A 16,546-nucleotide genomic window follows, 5' to 3' on the forward strand; every position below is an offset into this window, starting at 1 on the left:
ATTTTCCCTCGGGATCATGGGCTACGCCGTGCTGACAGCACAGCAACCCTACAGATGAGGGCCACAGAACGGGCTGCCTTCCGAGCTCCCAGCCGCATTCTCAGCACCAGTGAGAGGGCTGCAGCTAGCAAGGCGGCAGGGGGCCCACCCGCTGGAGGGCAGCCAGTCGTAAACTTCGGCCTCTATGCCAATGTCCAGGTGGAAGGAATAACAAAAAGCAAAACCAAAACCTTTTCAATAAAGGGGCCTGTGTGTGGGGAGCCAGGCTCCCCCTACCTGCTGCAACAGGTGCATCAATCCCAGTCTCTCAGAGAACAGCTTGGACAAGAGCAGAGGAGGCTGGGTTTAAAAGAGGAGCATTTTCCAAGGAGACCCAATCACTCACAAGCTGGGTTTTGGGGTGTTTTTTTTGTTTGTTTTTGTTTTTTGTTTTTTTTGTATTAGTATACAGAGCCGACTTCAAATACGTGTTCATTTTTTTCTGAGAAATATGAAAACAATTTTCAACAGCTGCACTAAGGCAAAAATCAACATACAATAAATTGGGCATATTCAAAATATTCAAGTTGCTAAGTTTTGACAAATGCATACATCTGTGAAATCATTCTCACTTATAAGGGCCAACTTGCCCATTAGCCATACACATACAAAAAGGTTTCGGCTTATTCTTTTTTTTTTTTTTTTTTTTTACTATATGCAAAATAGATAACTAATAAAGACCTGTTGTATAGCCCAGGGAACTCTACTCAAAATGCTGTAGTTGCCTATATGGGAAAAAAAATCTAGAAAAGAGTAAATATATGTATACATGTAACTGATTCACTTTGCTGTATACCTGAAACTAGTACATTATAATAAATCAATAAAAAGTAAAAATTAAAAAAAATAAAAGAGGTTATTTAAACTGGAGACAATTGAGATAATAGTCACTGGAAATTCTGAGCAGTCTCCCCCACAACCCTTCTTTCCAGCTTCCTAATAGCACAAGGCTTTTGAGGAAGATGAAATTAGTTATAAAAAAAAAATTAAGTCCTTCCTATGAGTAATAGTAAGAATAAAATTATGACCCTAAAACACATGCAATATTGCATCTATTCTTGCAACAGTTTTATAAGACAGACACTAGTATCACCTTATTTTACAGACAAGTAAAGTAAAGCTTAATGAGGTTAAGTAAGTTACCCAAAGTCAAGGGCCTGGGGGAGAGAGATCAACAGGGTGCTTATGGACACAAGGCTCACCTCCCCTCACAAACATATCAAAAGGACGACTGAATACAGAGCAACTCTCCCTGAAATCAACCTTTGAACTAGCAAGACAGCTCTTCTACAATGAAAGCTTTGAAGAAAGAACCACACAGAGTCCAGTAAAGGAGAAGTGATCTAATTAGAGCTGCACCTCTAGCTTGGGGACACGTGAGAAAAGAGGGATCACACAGGCTCAGGGATACTCCCTGGGCAGTGAGGGGTTCTAGTCACACATTCAGCACCCCAGCCCTGACATCTAGCTCCAAAAAAGATGAGCCCCCTTAGCCGATTTGAAAGCCAGTGAGGCTTACTGGAGGGCTGAAAGATGGCTCTTCAAGAGAGCAGGCACACCCTTGATTACTCCCAGTCATCAGTGCACACTTGGAGGCAGCAAAACTAGCTCCAAGGTGAAGACCACCATCAGAGTGTGCACGCTTTGAGAGGAGCAAAAACACTGACCCTTCCTCCCCAACTCAGCCTCTAACCAAGGCAGGCACACCAGGCAGAAGTAAAATCAGCAAAGAAATGCAGATCCAAACTCTCAGGCCTTAGCCATGTCCAAAACCAAGGTGGAAACTGCCATCACACTCCAGAGATACCCGTTCTCGCAGGGTCCCTACTCCAGCCTATTGAACCCTAGCCCTGCCCCTGATATTGACAGACATTGAGTGTAGAAGCCTGGTTCACACCTGACTCTGGCTGTAGCCCTTCCAATTACAGTGCTACCTCCCACCAAGGCAGCTGTCCCAGGGGAAGACTCGGGCTGTGCTCACTTCAGATTCAGGTCTCCCACCAAAAGCCACTGGGCACAAAGACTGCATAGGGATGCTCCCACACAAGGACAGCCCTTCAAGACCAGAGAAGTAACTGTTTCACCCAACAAAGATCAAGATATACAAACAATAATAAGAGAATACTACACAGTTATATCCCAACAAACTGGACAAACCAGAAGAAATGGATGAAACATATAATCTTCAAAGACTGAACCAGAAAGAAATGGAAAATCTGAACAGACCAGTTACAAGTATTGAAATTGAGTCAGTAACCAAAAAACTCCCAACAAAAATCTAGGATCAAATAGTTCCTTGGTGGAAAGTCTACCAAACACATAAAAAACGAGTTAATATCTATCCTTCTCAAACTCTTCCCCAAAAAATGAAGAGAAGGAAACACTTTCAATTCTCTGAGGTTACCATTAGCCTGATGCCAAAACCATACAAAAGCACTACAAAAAGGAAAATTACCAGTCAATATCCCTGATAAATATAGTTACAAAAATCCTCAAAAATATTAGCAAAATGTATTCAATAATATATAAGAAATATCTTACTCCATGATCAAATGAGGTTTAATCCAGGGATGCAAGGACTGCTGAATATTAACAAATTAATGTGACACAACATATGAATAAAATGAAGGATGAAAATCACATAATCATCTAGGTAAATGCAGAGAAAGTATTTGACAAAATTCAATACCCATTCATGATGTAAACTCAGAGTTGGCACAGTGGGAACATATCTCAACATAATAAAGGCTATCTGTGACAAACCCACAGCTAACATCATACTCTATGGTGAAAAACTGAAAGATTTTCCTCTACAATCAAGACAGGGATGCCCACTCTTTCCGTTTATATTTAACACAGTCTCGGAAGTTGTAGCCACAGCCATCAGACAAGAAAAGGAAGCAGAAGTCACCCAGATTGGAAGAGAAAAAGTAAAGCTGCTGCTACTTTCAAAGGACAGGATATTATATATTAAAAAGCCTAAAGTTTCCATACACAAAAACTATTAGAACTAATACAAGAATTAAGCTGTAGGATATAAGATTAACAAACAGGAATCTTGCTTTTCTACACACACATAATGATTAATCAGAAAGAACGCAAGAAAACAATTCCACTTACAATTGCATCAAAAATAATAAAATATACACACAAACTTCATCAAGGAAATAAAGGGATTGAAGAGGATATGAATAAATGGAATGACATCCCGCATTCATGGATTAAAAGAATCAATAATGTACAACATCCTTACTTCTCAAAGCAATCTACAGATTCAAGGCAATATCTATCAAAATGCCTTTGAATTTTTTACAGAACTAAAACTAAAGTTTATATGGAATCACAAAAACCCCCTGTTGGGAAGTGCAGCACAAAATAGCCTTGAAGGAGAAGGTCCTTGGGAAAATGGCAGAGGGCCAGAAGTACCCAGGCTTTGAGATAGCTGAAAAACATCTCCTGCTTTTAGCTATGCTCGGTGCCAAGATTTAATAATATTAAAGATGTTGCTTGAGAAAATGGGTAATGGGATAAACACCTGGGTCATTTAGAATGTGCTGTCCTTGAAATATCTTTTACTGATTATGTCTTAACCCCGTACGCGCTCTGCTGGCCATATACTCTAAGCTCTTTGTTCCTGCTTCTATAAAAAGGCTCAACTGCAGAAATAAATTTGTCAGTCCTTGCAAGAGACTGTCCGAGTGTTGTTCTTTCAAGTTCATCGTTTCCAAGTCCCGGGGAGAAAATCCCCACGCCCCCAAATAGCCAAAGCAATCTTGAGAAAGAAGAACAAAGCTGGAGGTATCATGCTCCCTGACTTCAGACTGTACTACTAAGCAGAATAATCAAGACAGGGTGGTACTGACACAAAAACAGACACAGAAGTCAAAGAAATAGAACAGGGAGCCCATAAATAAAACCACACATTTAAGACCAATCTACAAGAAAGGAAACCAAAACACACCATGGGGAAAAGGCAGTCTCTTCAATAAATGGTGTTGGGGAAACTGGATAGCTACATATGAAATGAAAAAGTTAGAACACTTCTCACACCATATACAAAAATAAATGCAAAGTGGATTAAAGACCTAAATATAAGACCAGAAACCTTAAAATTCCCAGGAAAAAACATAGGCAGTACACTCTTTGACTTACGTCTTAGCAATATTTTTTTGGATCTGTCTCCTCAGGCAAAGGCAACAAAAGCAAAACAAACAGTGTTCACACAGTGAGGGAGGCTGTCAACAAAACTAAAAGCCAACCTACCGAATGAGAAGATATTTTCAAAAGATGTCACTGATAAGGCATTAATATCCAAAATATAAGAGCTCATAGAATTCAACATCAAAAAACAATCTGATTTAAAATCGGAAGACCTGAATAGTCATTTTTCCAAAGAAGTTATACAGATGGCCACAGTCACATGAAAAGATGCTCAACATCACTAATTATCAGGGAAATGTAAATCAAAACCACGAAGAAATCACCTCCCACCAGTCAGAATTGGTATTATCAACAAGACAACAAGTAATAAACATCAACGAGGATGTGGAGAAAAGGCAACTGTTGAAAACAGTATGTAGGTTCCTCAAAAAACTAAAAATAGAACTAACATATGATCCAGCAATTCCACTCCTGGATATACATGCAAAGAAAATGAAAACACTAATGTAATAACATCCATGCACCCCAATGTTCATAGAAGCATTATTTACAATAGCCTAGAAACAGAAGCAGCCTAAGTGTTCACCAACAGATTAAGGGATTAAGAAGAGTGGTGTGTGGATAAAGAAGAGCGGTATATATACCCAATACACCCAATATATATACTTACATACATACAATGGAAATATTACTCAGCTGTTAAAAAGGAATAAAATTTTGTCAACAACATGGATGGACCTAGAGAATATTATACTTAGTAAAGTAAGGCAGACAGAGAATAACAAATATTGTATGTTTTCACTTATATCTGGAATCTTAAAAAAATGAATATAGCAAAACAAAAACAGACTCATAGATAGAACAAATAAGCAGTTACCTTTGAGAGGAGAGGCAAGACAGTAGAAGGGGATTAAGAGGTACAAACCAAGAGGTATAAAATAAATAGAATCCAAGGATATAATGTACAGCACAGAGAACTATGTCTAATATTTTATAATAACTAAAACAAATTAAAATCTATAAAAATATCAAATCACCATGTTGTATACCTGAAACTACTGTAACATTGCAAATCAGTTATACTTCATTTTTTTTTTAATTATCTTTGATGGATACGCAAAAAAAAAAAAAAAATTTGAACAGCCTGGAATCAATCCCATATCTGGCTGATGCCAAAGTCTCCTTTTTAATCACTATGCCAAAAGGAAAGTTAAAGTCCAGTTCTGGAATTTTTGAATATTAGTGTCTGAACTCTGAGCTTCACTTTATAGAAGTGGTGAGAAATAAAAAGTTTTGCAACAGAGAAGCAGATTATTATACTTGAGATTTACATGAATCCCTCTCATGCTGATGCAAGAGGTTGGATGGCAGAGACTATTGCATGAAACCCAGATGACAGGTTTACAAAAATTAGAATGAGAATTAAATTCCAGGTCTATTTGATGTAAAAGCCAGTGAATTTTCCTCTGGGCTAGCCTGCCTTACCAAGATAACTTTCCAAGTTGGAGACAGAGGGAATTTAAGTATGGTGTTACCATCTATTTAGTGATGGTAGTTGTGTCAGTAAGAAAGAAAATATAATATTAAAATTTGTTTTGGATATGTGCCTTCCCTGAATAGTAATCTCCTTGAAAATAAATAGGATTCCATAAATTCCAAGAACCCATTTTCAAACCTCTTGATACTTGAAAAAAGAATCATCATTATTTCCATATATGTCTCAATATTTTCTCAGCAGGACTCTTTGCTGGTATTGCCTCAATCACTCTAAACTTTAACATAGTTCATGAATTTACTGGAAGTTTCTGTAAAATTATCATCACTTTGGAAATGTAAAAAAATATATTTAACACATAGATGACCTAGGTAAGTCCTAGGAAATGATCCTTTGACTTATTAATAAAGTCAACACACCTATAATTAGAATTATAAACAGGAATGTAAAGACAGTAATAAGTTAATCATTTGGTTCAATTCAATCCAATTAAATAAACTATTATTGAAACTATTATTATAGTGCCCCTGGCAGGGCAGTCTGATAGGTAATAGGATTACAAAAAGGCTTGACATAAAGTTGCTCTTTCCTGGGACTCAGAAGTCTCTCTTGCAGAAACAGTATGGCCTTTACAGTCACAGTGTCTTGGCTTTGAACCCTGGCTCTGCCTTGCAGTGGTTCATATCCTGGCATAAATCATTCAAACTCACCAAGTTCCCACTTATTCCCCCTTAAAGCAAACTAATAAGCTGTATCTAACTTTCACAGTTGCTGTTAAGAATTACTAACAAAGTAGAAAATCCCAAAAAACATGAGCTATTAGCTTTAGTAGATACGACTAGTTTTTAAATGACTGTAACAAACAACACTGTAATAGAAATTTATAGTATAGAGAAACAGAGTGATGAAGCTGAGAGTTTGACATTTTTTTTTTACTTTTTTAATTGGAGGATAATTGCTTTACAGAATTTTGTGGTTTTCTGTCATACATCAACAAGACTCAGCCATAGGTACATCCATGTCCCCTCCCTCCTGAACCTCCCTCCCATCTCCCTCCCCATTTTTAAGAGAGAGACATGGATAGAAGTGAAGATTTCTTCAGTTATTCAATAAATGTTAGATAGCAGATAACCCAACTGAAAAAGGAAACCAGACATTTACCAATTCAAGCACATTCTGATGTGTTGCATTATTTAATCCTAACCACAATCCCATCAGATCAGATCAGATCAGTCGCTCAGTTGTGTCCGACTCTGCGACCCCATGAATCGCAGCATGCCAGGCCTCCCTGTCCATCACCAACTCCCGGAGTTCACTCAGACTCATGTCCATCGAGTCAGTGATGCCATCCAGCCATCTCATCCTCTGTCGTCCCCTTCTCCTCCTGCCCCCAATCCCTCCCAGCATCAGAGTCTTTTCCGATGAGTCAACTCTTCACATGAGGTGGCCAAAGTACTGGAGTTTCAGCTTCAGCATCATTCCTTCCAAAGAAATCCCAGGGCTGATCTCCTTCAGAATGGACTGGGTGGATCTCCTTGCAGTCCAAGGGACTCTCAAGAGTCTTCTCCAACACCACAGTTCAAAAGCATCAATTCTTCGGCGCTCAGCCTTCTTCACAGTCCAACTCTTACATCCATACATGACCACTGGAAAAACCATAGCCTTGACTAGATGGACCTTTGTTGGCAAAGTAATGTCTCTGCTTTTGATTCTGCTATCTAGGTTGGTCATAACTTTCCTTCCAAGGAGTAAGTGTCTTTTAATTTCATGGCTGCAGTCACCATCTGCAGTGATTTTGGAGCCCAAAAAAATAAAGTCTGACACTGTTTTCACTGTTTCCCCATCTATTTCCCATGAAGTGGTAGGACCAGATGCCATGATCTTCGTTTTCTGAATGTTGAGCTTTAAGCCAACTTTTTCACTCTCCACTTTCACTTTCATCAAGAGGCTTTTTAGTTCCTCTTCACTTTCTGCCATAAGGGTGGTTGGTGTTATCTGCATATCTGAGGTTATTGATATTTCTCTCGGCAATCTTGATTCCAGTTTGTGTTCTTCCATAAGGATATATTATTTTGTTAATTTTACAGATAAAGAAGCAAGACTCAGCTTATGTCTAAGATTGCACAGCTAGCAAGTAGAACTAGAACGCAAGCTTCTATGTGCCCTATGTCTTGCATGCTTGTACCACTCCCAGCCTATCTGGAGATGCCTATACAAAGGACTGTAGCACTCCATGAATGTTTGCTCATCTGGGTGGAGTTGAAGGAGTAATCTGGATATAAAAGGAGCACAGGGAGATGTCTCTCTAGAGGGGCTGGTGAACTCAACAGGATTTAGAGATCTTTGGGATAAGGAAGGCAAGGAGTTACCAGGTGCAGAGATAGTCATGAATGGAACAAATCTGTCTCCAAGTTCTTTTTGGAATGTTGGTAAAATGATGTTTCTGTATACCGTCTTTCCAAAAGGCAAGAAAGAGAGTAAGATTTATTAGTATACAAGTCTAGTTTCTTCAGATGTTTCTCAGTGGTCACCATCTAGGTTTTTTCCCCATGCCAATTTACCTCTGAACATGCTCCTTCAAGAATACATTGTATCCTTAAAATCACAAATCACAGAGATGAATGCAATGACCCAAGTTGCAGTCAGTTTTTAAAAGGGTTGAAAAGCACCATAACCTCCTTCACTGCGAATACTATCAAAATTAACGTGGCCCAAGACAGTATAGTTATTTTGTTGTGTTTTTAGCAACCATGGACCATTTAGTGACCATTGTAGTCTATACAAGTTTCATCTAAGAAATTTAAAAATGCATATTTTTAATTGACCAAAAAAAAAAAAAAAAAAAGCCATCCTGGTATTTATCAAAGTCTTTAGAAGGTACTCAACAAGAAGACTTCCTGTTTCAGACTGTGACTAGGGATAAAGAGGTTTCAGAATCAGAGCACCATCTCCTAAGTAGAGATGACAGCTAAAATGTGTCTCTTTCATGAGTCAAGAGGAGCTAAGCGACCACCTGAAGAACAAGTCCATCCTTGGTGGCAGCTCTTTTCTTCCCCATTTGCTTTCTGTCTGCATCACAAACTGCATACAGCTTTTAGGGGCAGGTTCTCTAGGAAAGAAAATTGATGAACATGCAAAGGTTGGCCAAAAAAGAAATCCCTGTATTCAAGATAACTTTTTTTCTAATAAAAATAAATGAATGAATTACTCCATGGTTCTTCATCAATGGTTTCACATTTCTGGACTGAGGCTTTCTGAGAAGTTTTTGTCAAGGTTTGTGAGAAGGCTTTGATGTATGAGAAAGATGTCACCCATATTGACTGAGGCTTCTTCGTAGGATACTGCCTTAGTAACAGAGAGAAGAGGGTGTCCCTTGGCCCCATCTGGGGTTTCTGCAGAAACACACTATGAACTAGAGTATTACATACAACATAAGCATCATGATCTGTAAGACCAAAACCAGATAAAAGAACCTAAATGCTTGTGCAAGAGAATTAATTTAAAATTTTATTAGTAGGCAGAAATATGAATAAGTTGGAGAAGACTCTTGAGAGTCTCGGACTGCAAGGAGATCAAACCAGTCCATCCTAAAGGAAATCAATCCTGAATATTCATTGAAAGGACTAATGCTGAAGCTGAAGTTCCAATACTTTGGCCACCTGATGCAAAGAGCTAACTCATTTGAAAAGACTCTGATCCTGGGAAAGATTGAAGGCAAAAGGAGAAGGGGACGACAGAGGACAAGATGGTTGGATGGCATCACGCACTCAAAGGACATGAGTTTGAGCTAGCTCTGGGAGATGGTGAAGGACAGGGAAGCCTGGCGTGCTGCAGTTCATGGGGTTGTAAAGAGTCGGACACAACTGAGCAACTGAACAATATGAATAAATAGAGGGAAGAATATAATTCTTAAAGTAATTTAATAGTTATATTAAATGAAAAACAGAACCAAAAAGCAGCTTTTCCATTTAAATTCAGAATTAAAATAAATATTAAAAATATTCTTTAACTAGACTAATCGTGTGGAGAAGGCAATGGCACCCCACTCCAGTACTCTTGCCTGGAAAATCCCATGGACAGAGGACCCTGGTAGGCTGAAGTCCATGGGGTTGCTAAGAGTCAGACACGACTGAGCAACTTCACTTTCTTTCACTTTCATGCATTGGAGAAGGACATGGCAACCCACTCCAGTGTTCTTGCCTGGAGAATCCCAGGGACGGGAGAGCCTGGTGGGCTGCCGTCTATGGGGTCGCACAGAGTCGGACACAACTGAAGTGACTCAGCAGCAGCAGCAGCAGACTAATCATGTGCTGATTTCTCTTCTGATCCTGTTTTCAAGAATTAAACATTGAGAACCTATTCATCGCCAGGTTAATAACTAAGTATTGGGAATCCAAAGGAAAACGGGACAGTTTCCTGACCTCTTGTAATGATAGCTCTCATTTCAGAGTGGTATAAAATGACAACACAGCACATTTGCCAGTAGGTTTGTCTTGTCCCAGAGTCTCTTTTGCATGAAAAATCTGTGTAGTTGTCTTCAAGCTTCTCTGCTTTTCCTTTTATGTAATATTTTCCTCTTCTCAACTATCACCTTACCACAGACTCCCAAAGCTTGTAATTGCTAACATGAGGAAATCTGACCACCCATGATGAGCAGATATCAAATTTGCAATCACAACTCCCAGACCCTAATCATGGATTTACACACTAATAAGCTGTGTGAGTCTGGGCAAGTCATTTCTTTTCTCTAGACCTTCATTTCCTCACTTGTAAAATAGAGAAAGCATCTGAAAAGTCTTCAGGGCCCTTCCAGATCCAATATTCCATGGTATGCTCTCCACCTACCAGGAGCTTTTGAAGAAAAAAAAAAAGTCGTGCTTAACCAAAAAGCAGCATGGAGTGATGGAATTTCAGATACCGTGCTGCTCCTTGGGGAGATAGAGAGGCTCAAGGCTGAGGGTATCAGGTCTACCTGTTCCCAATCAGTGCAACAGGCATGTGACGAGGGTATGCTATGGCCAGGTGAAGAAAATAGCTCCTGACTTTCAGGAGCTTTGGTTTTGATGGCAGAAGTAGACTTGCAAAGACAATGATCGTGTAGAAAGTAGAGTGCTACAAGAGGAGATGGCACAAGACAATGGGTACAAGCCAGAGTACCTAAAACCACCTCAAGTTTCAGGAATGGCCTCTCAAAGGCCATGACAAACAAGCTGAAGCAAGAAGGACAAGGGAAGAGGTCTTACAGAAGGAAAAGGGTGGGTGGGATTATCTTCCAGACTCGGAAATTCTTAGAAGTTCAAATGAGCAGGATGCCTTCAGAAATTTCGAGGTGCTCAGTGAGGCTAAAGCACCAGGTCCACATTGCAAAGAAGTAGTGCCTAAGTTTGGAGAAGGCAATGGCACCCCACTCCAGTACTCTTGCCTGGAAAATCCCATGGACGGAGGAGCCTGGAAGGCTGCAGTCCATGGGGTTGCTGAGGGTCGGACACGACTGAGCAACTTCCCTTTCACTTTTCACTTTCATGCACTGGAGTATCCCAGGGACAGGGAAGCCTGGTGGACTGCCGTCTATGGGGGTCGCACAGACTCGGACATGAGTGAAGTGACTTAGCAGCAGCAGTGCCTAAGTTGAATATGGAGAAGAGGGCAGGAGCCAGAAACTGGGGGCCTTGGGTTTCATGCTAAGGAGTTCAGCCATTATCCTGTGGATCTCAAGGGAGACAAAAAGGTTTAAGTGGACATGGATGATCCATAAAGAACTCCTCCTTCAACCACATCTTGGACCAGCTTGTCTGCCTCAGATAAACCTCCAATTTGGGATCTGTCTGCCTACCTTTTCCAGTCTGTTCTTGAAAATCCTAAACTGCACCTTCCACCCCCATACCACTAATATTCCCTGCTCTGCAGACCCCAGGAGAATTCATGCCTTACAGGCTAAACATTTTTGCACTGGCTGCTTCCCAAGCAAGACAGCCAAAAGCAGAGCACAAGCCCCAAACAAACTCGGCAGCTCCTGCATTATTCAGGGAGCTATTGAAATGAGACTCACAACTCACAAGGCAAATTAATTTTAATTTTTAAACAGGCAACATTTTAAACTGTTCATTTCCTTGAAATGTATCCATCCTGGCATTTTTATCATCAGAAGAGTAAGTAAAGCTCACAGCAAAAAGAAAAAAGAACTGGCATGTGCGAGACTGGGACTCCCTAATAGCCAAGAAGGAGCCCTACAGAAAGATGTGGTCACATCTGTTCTCAAAGAGCATGGGTCTTGATAATCCAGCATCAGGCTTTCCTGGTGGCTCAATGGTAAAGAATCCACCTGCCAGTTTGGGAGACAGGTTCACCCCTGACCTGGGAAGATCCCACATGCCATGGAGCAACTAAGCCCGTGCATCACAACTATTGAGCCTGTGCTCTAGAGCCCAGGAACCGCAACTACTGAAGCCAACTCACTTTAGAGCCCATGCTGTGCAATGAGAAGCCACACACCCCAACTAGAAGGTAACTTCCACTCGCCACAGCTAGAGAAAAGCGCACGCAGCAACAAAGACCCAGAGCAGCCAAAGATAAATAAATTTACATATATATACACACACACCTATATATAAAGAAAATCCAGCATCAGTCTAAGAAATTCAGTTCTAGAAAATTCACTTTCCCCTTGCTTTTGTCAGAATAATATGTGGTCAGTAGACTGAAAAATCAACACCCTCAGCCCAAGGGCTGTAACTCAGCAGCTGATTTCCACGCTGAAGCAAAAGGAGAGCCGAGTCAATGGCTTATGGAATTAAGACCTAAGCGCATGCTTCTGAACTGTCATCTTCTCTCTAGAACAAGGACTGTGTGTTGCCATCCTTTGTTAGGCTCTCAGCACCTAACACACAGTTGTGCAGTTAAGTTTTACTCCACTGAACTGCAAATTCATAGGAAAACCTTTTCAAACACAGGATGTCTTTTATGTTTTTCCTTTTCTTCGGAGCTACCTCTATTCTCTAGGACTGGGCATTTAAGTGTCCTCAAGATGCAGTGGCCCTGGGAACAAAATTTAGTACCATCACTGCTACCTAAACTTTGCCTTGAAAAATGACCAAATTGTGATTCTCTTGTCCTTCAGACACCCAGGAAGATCAGGGTGGCTGCCACAAGTACACTGAAAGGAGGAGGCTATGTCAGGAGGACAAGACTGGTCCCCAGGCTTTATCCTTCCAACTCAGGGCTTTTATCATCATACTCCCTGGCCTGAAATTCGGAGGCTTCTCAGACACTCAACCAACTTCCTCCCCTACTCTCTCCTTTCCTGACTGCTGGGAATCATAGAATTAAATGTGAAGCAGAAGAAGAAAGGAAAAGAAAAAAGAGCGTTGCAAACCATCTAGTTCTACATGGATTTAATCTCAACCCACCATCCAAAAGTGCACCCTGAGAGGAATTCAGGATGAAAAACAGGATGAGGCACTCTGTGTTTGGATAAATAAACCCCCAGATAGTAAGATACACATCTCAGGAACAACGATTTCAATGACTCCAGGTTCGTGCATCTTCTCACATATAGAAAAGCACTAAACTCATTAACTTGAGATATCTGTCCTTTGTGCTTAGCAGTAATCTTTCACCAAGAAGTACACTTCACTACATATATTCCACAGCAAAAAACATTACATATATACAGGTTCCCCCCGCTACCTCTTCAGAGCAGCTCCTCAGAGCCAGCTCTGGCCTGTAGCCCTAAGTGAGACCCTGAATAAAACTTAAACTCACAACTCTCAGGTTGCGTGTCTTTTTTTTTTCAAGGCAAAAGAAACTAAGTGAATGTTTTGAGACTTCTTCACTACAGGCCCACCAACCTGACAGGCAATTTATATAAAATATATTATTATTTAATCTTTTCAGTAAGTCTTTGAGGAAAAATTAATTGGCATATAATTGACATATAATATTGTGTTAGTTTTAGGTAGAAATACTAGCATGATATGTTTATGTTGTGAAATAATCACAAAAAGTTTGATTACTGCTAAATCACTTCAGTCATGTCCGATTCTGTGCGACCCCCTAGATGGCAGCCCACCAAGCTCTGCCATCCCTGGGATTCTCCAGGCAAGAACACTGGAGTGGGTTGCCATTTCCTTCTCCAAAAGTTTGATTACTATCTGTTAATATTCATCAACACACATAGTAAGGTTTTTTTTTCTTGTGTTAAGAACTTTTAAGATCTACTTTCTGAAGAAATATCATATGATATCCCTTATATGTGGAATCTGAAAAGAAATGGTACAAATGAACTTATTTACAAACTAGAAACAAACTCACAGACTTGGAGAAGGAACTTATGGCTTATCAGGGGGAAGAATGGGGAGGAATGGATTGTTTGGGAGTTTAGGATGGACATGCACACACTACTATATTTAAAGTGGATAATCAACAAGGATCTACTGTATAGCACAGTGAACTCTGCTCAATGTTATGTGGAGCCTGGATGGGAGGGGGCTTGGGAGAGAATGGATATTTGTATACGTGTGGCTGAGTCACTGTCGTGCACCTGAAACTTACATAACATTGTTAATTGGCTACACTCTAATATAAACAAGCTTTATAAAAAACCACTTTCTGAATAATTTTCAAATAATTAACACAGAATTGTTAACAATAGTCAACATGCTGCACGTTACATCCCCAAGACTCATCTTCTAACTGGAAGTTTGTAGCTTCTGACAATCTCTATCCATTTTGACTATGCCTGACGCCTCACCTTAGGCAATCACCAATATTTTTTTTGTATCTATGAGTTCAGTTTTGGGGTTCTTTTTTTTTTTTTGAGTCTACATAGAAGTGAGATCATATGGTATTTGTCTTTCTCTGACTCATTTCACTTAGCATCATGCCAGGAAGAATTTTTTATACCTATCTTGTATGCAAGAAAATATGAGGTTCAACAGGATTAATTAGTAAACCTAAGATTCCACAGAAAACCAGTGGTGAAACTAAGATTTTAACCCATGTCCGTCTGATTCCAAAGTTCTTGTTCTTTCTACTATTCTGAGGCTTTAGGAGGGGTGGCATCAACTCTCTGAACAAGTGGGGAGTCCTTTTCACAGCCCCTACTCAGGCTCACAGCCTACATGAGATTTCTTGACACTGGTGTTCCCTCACGCCTATGAAGACAGGACTTTTCATTGCCTGCCCATCTGTGTCTCATCACCGTTTCTCAGACTCACCAATGCCCCATCCATAGCACCACGGGACTGACTGTCACTAGCATTTTGGAAAAGGCTCCAGTGTCCAGAAATGCAGTTCTGACCTACTCTGTGGTGACCTGCTCTATTCCACCTACTTTCAGCCATGCTGACACTGTCTTAACGAAAAGCCTCATCAGCTCTTGTACTTGACAGCTTTTCCTCTTGGCTGTTTGGTCTCTGTCTTTCCCTTTTCCTAGCCACACTCCACACTGATTTCAAAGGTGTGGCTCCAAAATAGAAATATAAACAGGTTATTCACCTGCTTAAAAACTCAGACCTACTTTCAGTTCAGTTGCTCAGTCATGTCCAACTCTTTGCGACCCCATGGACTGCAGCACGCCAGGCCTCCCTGTCCATCACTTGATCATGTGCAAATCTTAAGCAAGGAATATAAGATCCTCCATGTTCTGGCTTCTTCCTTCCTTGTCCCTTACTACTCTCCCTTCCTTAATGTTTATATTCTTATATATGTTTCTTAATCCTTATGTTTCAACCATATTAAAATACTTCCAGTTCCCATTCTGCAGCCTACCTGTCAGTCACACATCGACTGCAACACACACACACCCCAACACCCCTCCCCAACCAGTCATTCCTCAAAACCTAGATTAAGTGTGGTTCTTTTATGAAGCTTCCCATGATGATTACAGTTTATCACTCATCATTGGGCATCCACTGTTCTTTGTACAGCCTTAAATTGTAAAACCTATTCCATGTCAATCTGACATTTTAGAACTATTTTCTTTCTTAGACAGTGTTCCTTAAGAAAAGCTATGTCTTATTTATCTTTGGTCTATTTAAACTGGGATTCAAACACTAAAACATTTGAAGAATCAATGTATTGAATAAATGAAGAGCTTAATAATTAATATAACAAGGAATGGTACCAGAGTAATCCTTAGTTTTCTTAACAATTTTGTGTCATTGATTTTCTGAATAATAGTGTTGTTCCCCATCTAAATCATTTTCTGTATTTAAAAAAAAAAAAAGAAAACAAGAACACGCTGACCAGCTAACACTCAGTTTCTACTGACTCTTTTGTGACCACATGGACTGTAGCCCACCAGTCTCCTCTGTCCATGGGATTCTCCAGGCAAGAATACTGGAGTGGGTTGCCATTTCCTTCTCCAGGGGATCTTCCTGACCCAGGGATCAAACCCATGGCTCCCGTATTGGCAGGTGGATTCTTTACCACTGGGCCACCAGGGAAGCCCTTAGTGGACACTAAGTCTTAAACTTGCTCATTATAAAACACAGGATTGAATTAGATCCTGAATCACAAAGTCAAATGTCTGCTGTTAACCTAAATGTGTGAACTCAGCAGGGTGTTAGATCAAAAGAAGATTGGTTGCATCTATGCCTATCATAATCCGTCATGATTTCTACCTAGTTTCATTGTCCATTTAAACAAAAGACACTGAAACAACAACCATCAACCTTGTATAGCCATCAGGCACCTGATACAGAGCTTTTGTTACCCTTAGGACCATAATATACATTAAGACTATGATACTGTGGCTGCCATTTCTATGACCTTCATTCTTTCTTCATTTATTCATGGGATAGTTAAGTGTTGCACTTCCAGAACTTCCTCAGCTTCTAACTGAAAGTTTCT

Source organism: Bubalus kerabau, chromosome 5 (genome assembly GCF_029407905.1).
Source record: "Bubalus kerabau isolate K-KA32 ecotype Philippines breed swamp buffalo chromosome 5, PCC_UOA_SB_1v2, whole genome shotgun sequence".
Taxonomy (NCBI): domain Eukaryota; kingdom Metazoa; phylum Chordata; class Mammalia; order Artiodactyla; family Bovidae; genus Bubalus; species Bubalus kerabau.